We start from the raw sequence: 10,000 nt of genomic DNA on the forward strand, positions 1-10,000 counted from the left end.
CATCGTCCAACAGACTGACTAGTGTGTGTGTGTGTGTGTGTGTGTGTGTGTGTGTGTGTGTGTGTGTGTGTGTGTGTGTGTGTGTGTGTGTGTGTGTGTGTGTGTGTGTGTGTTTGTCCAACAGGCCTACGAGCACAGTCAGGGCTGAAGGGAGTATTTGTGACTTTTGGTGAATGAATGAGGGGTGGTTATAATGGAAAGGGTCTGGCTGGAGTGTACAGTATATGCGGTTCGAGTTTGAGTGTGTGCATATGTCTGTAAAGGAGTGTGAGTGGGAGTGTCAGTGTTTTTCTGTGTGTGTGTGTGTGCTTGTGTGTGTGTGTGTGGGCAAGTGCATGTGTGTGTGTGTATCTGAATGTGTGTGTATGTATACGCATGTGTGTGCGAGTGCATGTGTGTGTGTGTGTGTGTGTGTGTGTGTGTGTGTGTGTGTGTGTGTGTGTGTGTGTGTGTGTGTGCATACGTGTGGTGGGATTTGTCATTGTGTGCATGAATCGGAATGTGTGTGTGTATATGCATGTAAGTGTGTTTTTGTGTATCTGTCGGTTGAACACCCACACTATAGCGTGCGTGCGTGCGTGCGTGCGTGCGTGCGTGCGTGCGTGCGTGTGTGAGTGTGTCTGTGTGTGCATCTATGTGCGTGTGTGGAGAGGGCTGTTTAACTGTGTGGTCCTCTTCTAACTCAAACTTAAAACTTCAAAGGAGGTCTCTTGTGGTACACACCCACCAGCCCCCAGCAAAGACACACACACACTTATACACACACACTTACACACACACACACACACACGCCCGAAACACAAAACCTTGCAATCCATCTCAATATGCAGTACACACACCAGACATCCCTCTTACTGACTCCCACACACCAGACACATGTGCACACACACGAGAGAGAGAGAGAGAGAGAGAGAGAGAGAGAGAGAGAGAGAGAGAGAGAGAGAGAGAGAGAGAGAGAGAGAGAGAGAGAGAGAGAGAGCACATGTGGCTCAGTCGTTGCTCTAACGGTTGGGCACTGGACTGCGCCACCAGCGACCCGGGTTCGATTCCGGCCCTGGTCATATGCTGAACCTTCCCCCGACTCATCCTGTCCCTGTCTCGCTCGCTATCCTGTTTTTAATACGTTAAGACACACGGTTATAAACTTGCTGTTATCAGAATGGCAAAGTTGTGGTGCATTACAAAAGGTCCTCAGTTATGTCATAGTATTGTAGTGCTGTGGTAGTTAACTTTTCAGTGACTATTACAGCGTGCCACAGGAGGTACTGTACTGTACAGCGTGCATTAAGGCTACTAAAGGCTACTTAGTGCTACTAAGGGCAAAAAAGACATCAAAATATATTTTAACAGAAAAGGGAACACATGCACAATTGAGCACGTAGTCACACTCACCCACCCACAAACACAAACACATACACCTTCTTGCAAAGATACAGTTAGTCTCACAGCCTGACCTAAGTGTTCTTCTTGCAAAGGTACACGTACATACACACACACACCCTGACAGAGAGAGCGAGATATACTGTAGTTAGTTTCATAGCTAAGTGTCCTTCTTGCAAAGGTCCAGTTATCCTCCTCCTAGTCCGTCTGGCCAAAGTACAGACTCAAAGGGCTGGCTGCTGGACTCCTCTAGGCCGTCTAGATGGGACATCATGACTAGCCCGTCCACCTCCATTGGCCACACACACACGCACACGCACACGCACACGCACACGCACACGCACACACACACGCACACGCACACGCACACGCACACGCACACACACACGCACACACACAGACTGTCTGTGGGGCGTAATGCCGTGTCCACCTCCATTGAACACACACACACACACACACACACACACACACACACACACACACACACAAGCACAGACTGTCTGTGGGGCATAATGATGGCGTCCGCCTCCATTTGCCGGGCTAATGACTATGTGTGCTCAGGCTAATTGCTGAGGAAGTGGAGGTCTGTGGAGGTGAGATGGCAGCCCATTAGGAGGGATAAGTTATGGAAGACCAAAAGCCACCGGAGATCATAATTGGGGGACCTCACGGACTAAGTGGACACACAAGTGCCTCTTTTCCACTGCCAGTTTTCTGGTAGGCCTACAGCTCGACACAGCGTGACCCGGCCAGCACTTCTTGCTTTTCGAATAGGCACCCCACAGCTCAATCGTAAAGCGAAAAGTGGTGGCCGGGTCACGCTTTGTCGAGCTGTAGGCCCACCAGAAAACTGGTAGTGGAAAAGAGGCATGAGTGGACTCACAAGGAGAGAGGAGAGGTACTCTGTATAGACAGACAGACACACAGTGAAGGACAGAACTCTCCTTCATAAAGAGTACTTCATCTTAACCCATTGTGTCCTGGAGACACACATACGCTGCATTCAGGTGCTTGAGATTGGAGCTGTTTTATTAAAAATGTGGGTAACTTAGAGCTGAATGAACACATCCTAAGGCAAAACGAGGGTCCTACAGTAGCTTTTAAATACAACTCACTTCATGTTTGTATGTGCTTCGGAGGCTGAGATATTTAGGATTTAATAGGCAGAGGGCACTCTTTCCCAAAAAGGGCTTAGGACAAAATGGGTTAAAGAGGCGCACAGCAACTTTGACCACTTGTGAACTCCGCCCACCAAGGAACCTAGGCGAAAGTATTGTTTAGGGCAAGTAAGAATTCTTCAAGACAATCATGCTCATGGTGATTGTGCTGAGTAAGTAGGTGGGATAAGTTATGGAAGACCAAAAGCCACCGGATATCATAATTGGGGGACCTTAGGGACTAAGTGGACACACAAGTGCCTCCTTTCCACTGCCGGTTTTCTGGTAGGCCTACAGCTCGACACAGCGTGACTCGGCTGACACTTCTTTCTTTTTTCGAAAAGGCACCACACAGCTCAATACTAAAGTAAAAAGTGGTGGACGGGTCACGCATTGTCGAGCTGTAAGCCCACCAGAAAACTGGTAGTGGAAAAGAGGCATGAGTGGACACACGAGGAGAGAGGGGATGGAGGTACTAAGCAAGCTGTCTGTATAACAGGCACACCAAAGAGAAGGACAGTACTCTCCTCCATAAAGAGTACTGTATCTTACTAAAGAGGCCCTAATCAATTCTGACCCTTTGTGAACTCCCAAAAGAACCCCACTGCCATGAAAATATTTTTGGCCCTACCATGGCGCAAATGGTAGGGCACTCATTTGCTATGTGGCCGACCCGGGTTCAATTCCCTGCCCGATTCCTTTGCCGTCCCTTCCACATCTCTATCTCCCCACTCACTTCCAGTCATAACCTTCACTATCCTGTCAAATAAAGGCAAAAAAGCCCCAAAAAATATTTTTTTAAAAGAAAATGAAAGTTTTCCATTCACTGTCTGCCTGTTAATGTAAACCAAGCTGATCAAATACAAACATAATCATGTCTACTAAGGTAACCAAATATGAAAGCAATTGTTTAGGGCAGGTTTCATTTCTTAAAGGCAATCATGTTCGTGGCGATGGTGCTGAGAAAGTGGAGGGATAATTTATCGATGACCAAAAGATCACAAGGATCACATCACCGGATGACCAAAAAGATCACTGGAGATCATAATTGGGGGACCTGGCTGAGTAGCCCCTTAATGCACGCCGTACCTCCTGTGGCACGCTGTAATAGACATTGAAAGTTAACTACTATAGTACTACACTACTATGACAGTGCACGGGGCCTTTAGTATTACATTATGACTTGGTCATTGGCATCCTGGTAACAGCTCATTTATAATGCCTTGTCTTAAGGGGTTAAATGGACACACAAGGAGATGGAGAGATATAGGGGTTCTCTGCAACAGTGGAAGCATCGAGGAAATGTGAGGGACCGAGACAAAAAGTCGGCACTGTGTCTGTTAACCTTTCTTGTCTCGCTTACCCCCTTAGCCTTTTTGTCGTATCATGAGTATCCCCATAACTCATATCTCATAACTCACATCTCCTCCTCTATCCAAATATGACTATGCCTCATACATTTCATAAACTCTGCACTGCTTAAAAAGAAGCAACAGTAAAACTCGGTTTTATATAGACCTTGAAATAATGTTACCGAAATCGCTTAAGAGACAGAAAAAACCCACAACTCAGCACTGTCGTGTGTTACAGTACTAACACTCACTATGTTCAGGATAATGATTGGGATTCCGCTGTAACACAGCAGACACCCACACAGAGAGACAAGCTAAGAAGAAAAGCCCTCTGCACTATGTACAGTAGCCTCTTACTGCCAATTGTCTGGTCAATAGGCCTATTCACTCTTTGCCGAAAATACATCGTAACAGCGTTGCTATGACAATTCAAAGACTGTGTGTTCGGATCTCAATACTTACCGCCCTTTCCGCACTGTGTTTGGGTGTGTAGGACATACCATTTCTAATCGCAGTGGTAAAGTGTGTTGTTAAGTACCCGGATAATGCCCTCAAACCAGCCATTTTTTGAAGTGTGGAGTTACTGTAAAGTTATACGCACTCCACGGCCGCCATGTTTGTTACATAGTTGAATGTCAGATCTGTCAGTCTACTGTATAAGAGACAGGAAGAACTAAAATAAAGGTCAAAATAATGAACAGTGTTTTTTGTGATGAATTGTAATTTGGCGATTAGTAAACTCTGATGACACATGACAACTGTACGTTAAGTGTATCAGACAGAGCGTGATTTGGACCGGCGGAAAGTGCACGGCATCTCAGTACACAGTGCAGGGAATGGAACAGACCAAGTCTTAGATAACTAATTAAGACTTCATTATCAGGTTAAAACACAGGCTCTGAATTAAGTGACACTAACTTAATAAGTGACACTAACTTGGTTTGGTATACACCTTGAAATAACATTTCCGGTAAAAGTGGTTAATCAACTTAGAGTGTAACAGTGAAAGACACTGTATTATTCACTTCTTCAATATCAATATTCTAGGCATCATTCTAATTATACTGGGTATAAAGTAGTTCCCTTGGAGAGAAAAATTCTGTTTCCAACCAAGATCACACTGTAATTGGGACCTGACTGTCTCACCCAATTGACTCTAGAGAGGTACTACTCTCCGACGGAAAAAAAGCATAATTTCAAGGAATAGCTCTGAATAAGTTTTGCAATCCAAACATAATGTTTCTAAAATCGTTGAAGTGGTTCAGTGACTTATAATACAATTTCACTCTGCAAGTACCGTGATGGACTATAACTGCACTAAGATCAGAGGAGCAGACAGCAAGCATCTCTATATAGTTATACAGTAGTATAAATAAACGAATCCACTTCAGACTTGTATTTAGCATTTTTCTAAAACCTTGCCTCCCTTGATCTGTGTAGACCTCTCCTGCATTCTTGTTCTGTTATTGTATGCCCTACTTAAAATAACATGAATAGGCATCAGAATCATGGCATCAGAATCTACCAAATGCATAGCCTGATATACAGTTAGTTCTTTATCAGGGCTCCCTGTCTGAGAAGTGTACAGAGCAGACAGAATGCGATAGAGAACTGGGTAGAGTTGCGTTTCATGCAGGCCTGTGTGCATGTGTGCGTGTGCACACATCTACACACCCATTGTGTGTGTGTGTGTGTGTGTGTGTGTGTGTGTGTGTGTGTGTGTGTGTGTGCGTGTGCATGTGTGTGTTTGTGTGAGAGAGAGTGAGAGAGAGCAATCGTGTGTGTGTGAGCGTGTAAAAGAGAAAGAGCATTATCTGTGAGTATGCATTGTGTGTGTGTGTGTGTGTGTGTGTGTGTGTGTGTGTGTGTGTGTGTGTGTGTGTGTGTGTGTGTGTGTGTGTGTGTGTGTGTGTGTGTGTGTGTGTGTGCGGTGCATTCTGCATGTGCAGCGGCCGATTCAACAAGACAGAGGTCAAACAGCCTGGAGGGCCGGTGATGAGGCCAACACAGGTAGAATCCCAGCAGAGCATTCTAGAACCACACGCATGCATCCCTCCAGTGGAGCATTCTAGAATCACACTCACGCATTCCCTACAGCTGCAGGATCAAATGCAAGTGAACTCACACCCAGTGAAGTAGTCAAGGTTGTGAGGGTACAGGATTTAGTGAAAATGTAGAGGTAAGAATAAGGGAGAAAGGACTAAAGAAAAAATATATAAAGCAGAAGAATTCAGACAATAAATTGCTTTTCTGGATGCTGCAAGCCGTTAACCGTTAGACCTTCATCATCAGCATGCTGATTCTTTTGCTTAATACTTATGAGTGCAGTCACCCTCAAATAAGTGGTCAATTGAAGTCATAACTCAAGAGAGATTGAGCAGAGTTGCATGGATGGCTTTTCAGTGGTGTGTTTTGTAATTCTACCACTATGTTGGTCAGTCCATCGGTCAGTAACCGGTTTGGTTTTTGCTGTGTTTGCACGCAATGTAGATTTGTTGACCTTTTTAAATGTCATTCCAGTGATATAGTCTTCTTTGTGTTATACTCAACTACACTCCTCTATGCTTTAAGGGCTTTGAGTTTTTGTTGTTTTTGTAGCAAACTGTTATTAAGGCATGGACCACTTTTCGTTAAACTGCAGCACTTTTCTCTGACTACACAAAATGTTTAAAAGGCAGGAAAAAAAACCCTCCTCCTTTATGGTCCACTGCTGGTTTTGGGTGAAAGTTTCTGCTGATCCGTGTTTATATGGAGTAATTACATAATACAAACAAAGATAAAAACAAAGATAAGAGCCAGTTTCTGTCCCTGAAGGTGTGCGTTGGAAGAGTTTCAGGTAGAGAGCTCACAAGCGTTTGTTTTGGAAAGCACAAAAAGAGAATTAAGTCTGGACACAAATACGCTTTCCAAGTCTTCCATCATTCCCCATGCAGGAATTCAGAAGAAATAAATGAAAGAAAAAAAAAACCCACACCCCACTTTTTCCTCCCACATAGGTATCACATGTGTTGTAAGAGACAAGAAAATTGCCTTGGAATACATACAACTTTCTGCTGAAAATTGCAGCACTTTGTCTAAACAATCTGCTACGTTCTGACTACTGAAAATAAACATATACAGACTCAGTCTTAATAGCCAACAAAGACTGCATAAAATGCAGTGTTCATTCAACACTTTGAGAGTTGATTTCACATCTTCTAGAGTGCATTTGGTCCCTGGGTACTCTCTATGAGTTCAATCAACTCTGCATGTTTCACTGTGTACATAAATATATCTCACACATCAACTTCACCCAACGTGCAAAGTTGTATTGCCACACAGACGGAGACAGGCAAACACACAGACAGACGGGCATAAATATCTATTGCAGTGGGAAAGGCGAACCTCTGTCCACTGTGAAATTGCCTGGATTATGATCGTCAATATTATTGGGGCTTGACTGATTGTTATTACTTGCCTGAGTGTGTGTGTGTGCGTGTGTGTATAAATGTGTGTGCGTGTGTGTGCACGCGCGCGTGTGCGTGTGTGTGTGTGCGTGTGTGCATGCGTGCGTGTGTGTGCATGCATGCGTAAGTGAGTGTGTGTGTGTGCGTGTGTGGTCTTTAGAGGCCAGTAATACCCTTGACCTGAGCCTGCCCTTCACACCTATTTGCCTGGTGCCAGCTCATCTTTTCCCATCTCACCTCTTCTCTACTCTGATGCTGCTCCTCTGCTCAACCCCTTTCAAGTCAGATTCCTCTGGGCTTTGGCTGTTTTTCTACCCCACACTTCTTTAGACATCGATAAGTCTCTCTCTCTCTCTCTCTCTCTGGGAACCCCTGTCTTTTTGGGACATCCTGGCATCTCTTGTCTTTGCTCTCGTTTCTATCTGCCTCTATCTCTCTGGGCCTTCCTTTCCTTTACCTGCATCTCTCTCTCTCTCTCTCTCTCTCTCTCTCTCTCTCTCTCTCTCTCTCTCTCTCTCTCTCTCTCTCTCTCTCTCTTGTTCTCTTTCCATCTGTCACTCAGACCCATCACGAGCTGGCACAGCTGCCTGCTGTTTCAAACGAGCATCTGGTGGAACGCAGGTGGCGCGCGCGTGTGTATTTCCCAACAATTAACAAAAATCATGTGACGCAGACCGGCCAGGCTATTACACTATTTGGCCAAGAGGCCGTTAAAACTACTGCACTGTATATATGTGTGCGTGTGTGTGTTTGTGCACGTGTGCACGCTAATGTGTATGTTTTAGGGGGCGGGTGATTGAGCTATATACATTTAACGTTTTTTTCCTCCCCTCTCTATTATGCTATCCAAATGAAACCCGAGTGAGAGGCCGGCTAACGAGGCCAGTCCAGTTCCCGCAATTCCTCCAAGCCCACGAGACACCACCGGATGTCATTGAACTGCCGGCGGAGTATTGATTTAGTTAACATGCTGGCCCGTGGGAGGCTGGGGCCATCCGGCTCGTTGACCTCGCACCTCCGCGTAAATTCTAACAGGAGCCCGAGAGAGGTCTGTTGTTCAGCTCTGCCGTGCCATGGGGGCCGCCGTCGGCAGGCTGGCTCCGATTGAGGGGAGCCCGCACCTAAGTGCTCCGTTTGCTCCCATTCCTCTCGTCTCCCTCCCAGACGGGTCGGTCTAATTAAAAATGACATCTGGAGCTGTTACACTGGTGTTTACCTGTTGGCTATTGGCTACTGGGAGAGGGGTACCTCAGAGGGCAAACGCGAGTGACTTGATGTTTAAGCGTTTGTAGCAAATTAGAATTTAACATTAATATATTTCTACATAACCGTATGATGTCCATGTGCAAATATGTGCTGAAACTGGTAGATTTACCGAAGGAAATGACACAGCAGTACACACCCCTCAAAAGAACGTTCCCTACCATGCTTTAAGTTCTTCTCAGACCCGTGCCCTGCTCGGTAAACAACCACTACAGCTGACTTGGTAAAAACGGGGAACCCCAACGATTCACTGGCATATTTACGTCTGGCTACCTGTAGAATAGTCGCTGTGTTGTTGACTCCAATCTCAATAAATTAAACCGTATTGACTTCACCTCATCACCCCTGTAATCAACTCTTACGAGCTGATGTCCTGACCTTGTCTGTCCCGATCAAACATAAAAAACAAACAAGTCAGTGTTCAATAAATGCTGCTACATTACCCCGTTCATGAAGCTGGATGGCACCTTGAATTCCTGTGAGCTTGACTTCTTCGCCAATTGCATCGACTCGCCGTGGAAGTTAAAATGACTGTATCCTACTCTGCGACCGTTTGAGCAGCAATGGAGTTGCCAAGACTGACTGTGATCTTCATCTAAATTTGTCAGGGCATTGTGCTGTGTGTCGTATTTTTGAAAATCCGTTGTGAAATGAATACGGGCTTCCCTGCTTTACAGCATTGTGGCTAAAGCAGCGCAGAGCTACATTTAAATATCACCTTTCCCTGTGCCTCAAGTTCAGGCGCCGTTATTTTATGAGTCAGATCCGTCAGCGCTGCTTTGCTTGCTCGCGTGAGTCCGGCTCTCTCCTTCGCCCCGTGCTGCATAAAACGGCCCGACATACAGCTAAAAAATCCATCGCAAAAGCCACGCAAACGTCGCCAAACGAAAACACGGCACCATCACCTCAGTAATCCACAAGGCAACAGCAAAGGCAACCGGGACAGAGCTAGGACGTACCTGCGTGAGGCTCGGCGCTGGGGTCCCGCAGTGCCGCGCGCCTCAGCTGCGCCGCGCGCGGGGAGTCTGCACAAGAGCGCGAGGAGGAGGGGTGGAGGGAAGGAATGAGTTTCCCCTCGCACGGTGAGCCAGCCAGCTTAGCATGGGAGGAGCGGAATGGTTCCTTCCAGACTGGGGGGGAGAGAAAGTTGGGGCGGAAGGGATGTGCCTCTTACACAGGCACAGCCAGAGCTGAGAGAGAGAGGTCCTCAGATTACAGTCCCACCAACTTCAATTCCACTTCAGTTCTGGAGGAGCTGCGAATCGCACCCAGATGTTGCTTACACAACACCATCATCCACTTGAGGAAAAAAAACCCTCTTCATTTAGGCTACATATGTAAACAACAGCATCAATACAGTAAATCAATCTGTCATTTTTATTGGTGTGAGTGTCTGAAGTGC

General features: G+C 46.0%; 1 protein-coding gene across 6 annotated transcripts in view; it reads right to left on the reverse strand.

The window, feature by feature from the left end:
* The window catches only part of jcada (junctional cadherin 5 associated a), an 80,332-nt gene extending 70,612 nt beyond the window's left edge, over positions 1-9,720 (reverse strand). For 5 of the 6 annotated variants that reach the window (XM_063207144.1, XM_063207143.1, XM_063207142.1 and 2 more), the window contains exon 1: positions 9,042-9,720. The gene's annotated coding sequence lies outside the window, so the exon portion shown is untranslated. The remainder of the gene's footprint in view (positions 1-9,041) is intronic. The other variant, XM_063207140.1, reaches the window with a different exon arrangement.
* Between the last annotated feature and the right edge of the window lie 280 nt (positions 9,721-10,000).

The sequence above is a fragment of the Engraulis encrasicolus genome, chromosome 9, assembly GCF_034702125.1.
Source record: "Engraulis encrasicolus isolate BLACKSEA-1 chromosome 9, IST_EnEncr_1.0, whole genome shotgun sequence".
Lineage (NCBI taxonomy): Eukaryota > Metazoa > Chordata > Actinopteri > Clupeiformes > Engraulidae > Engraulis > Engraulis encrasicolus.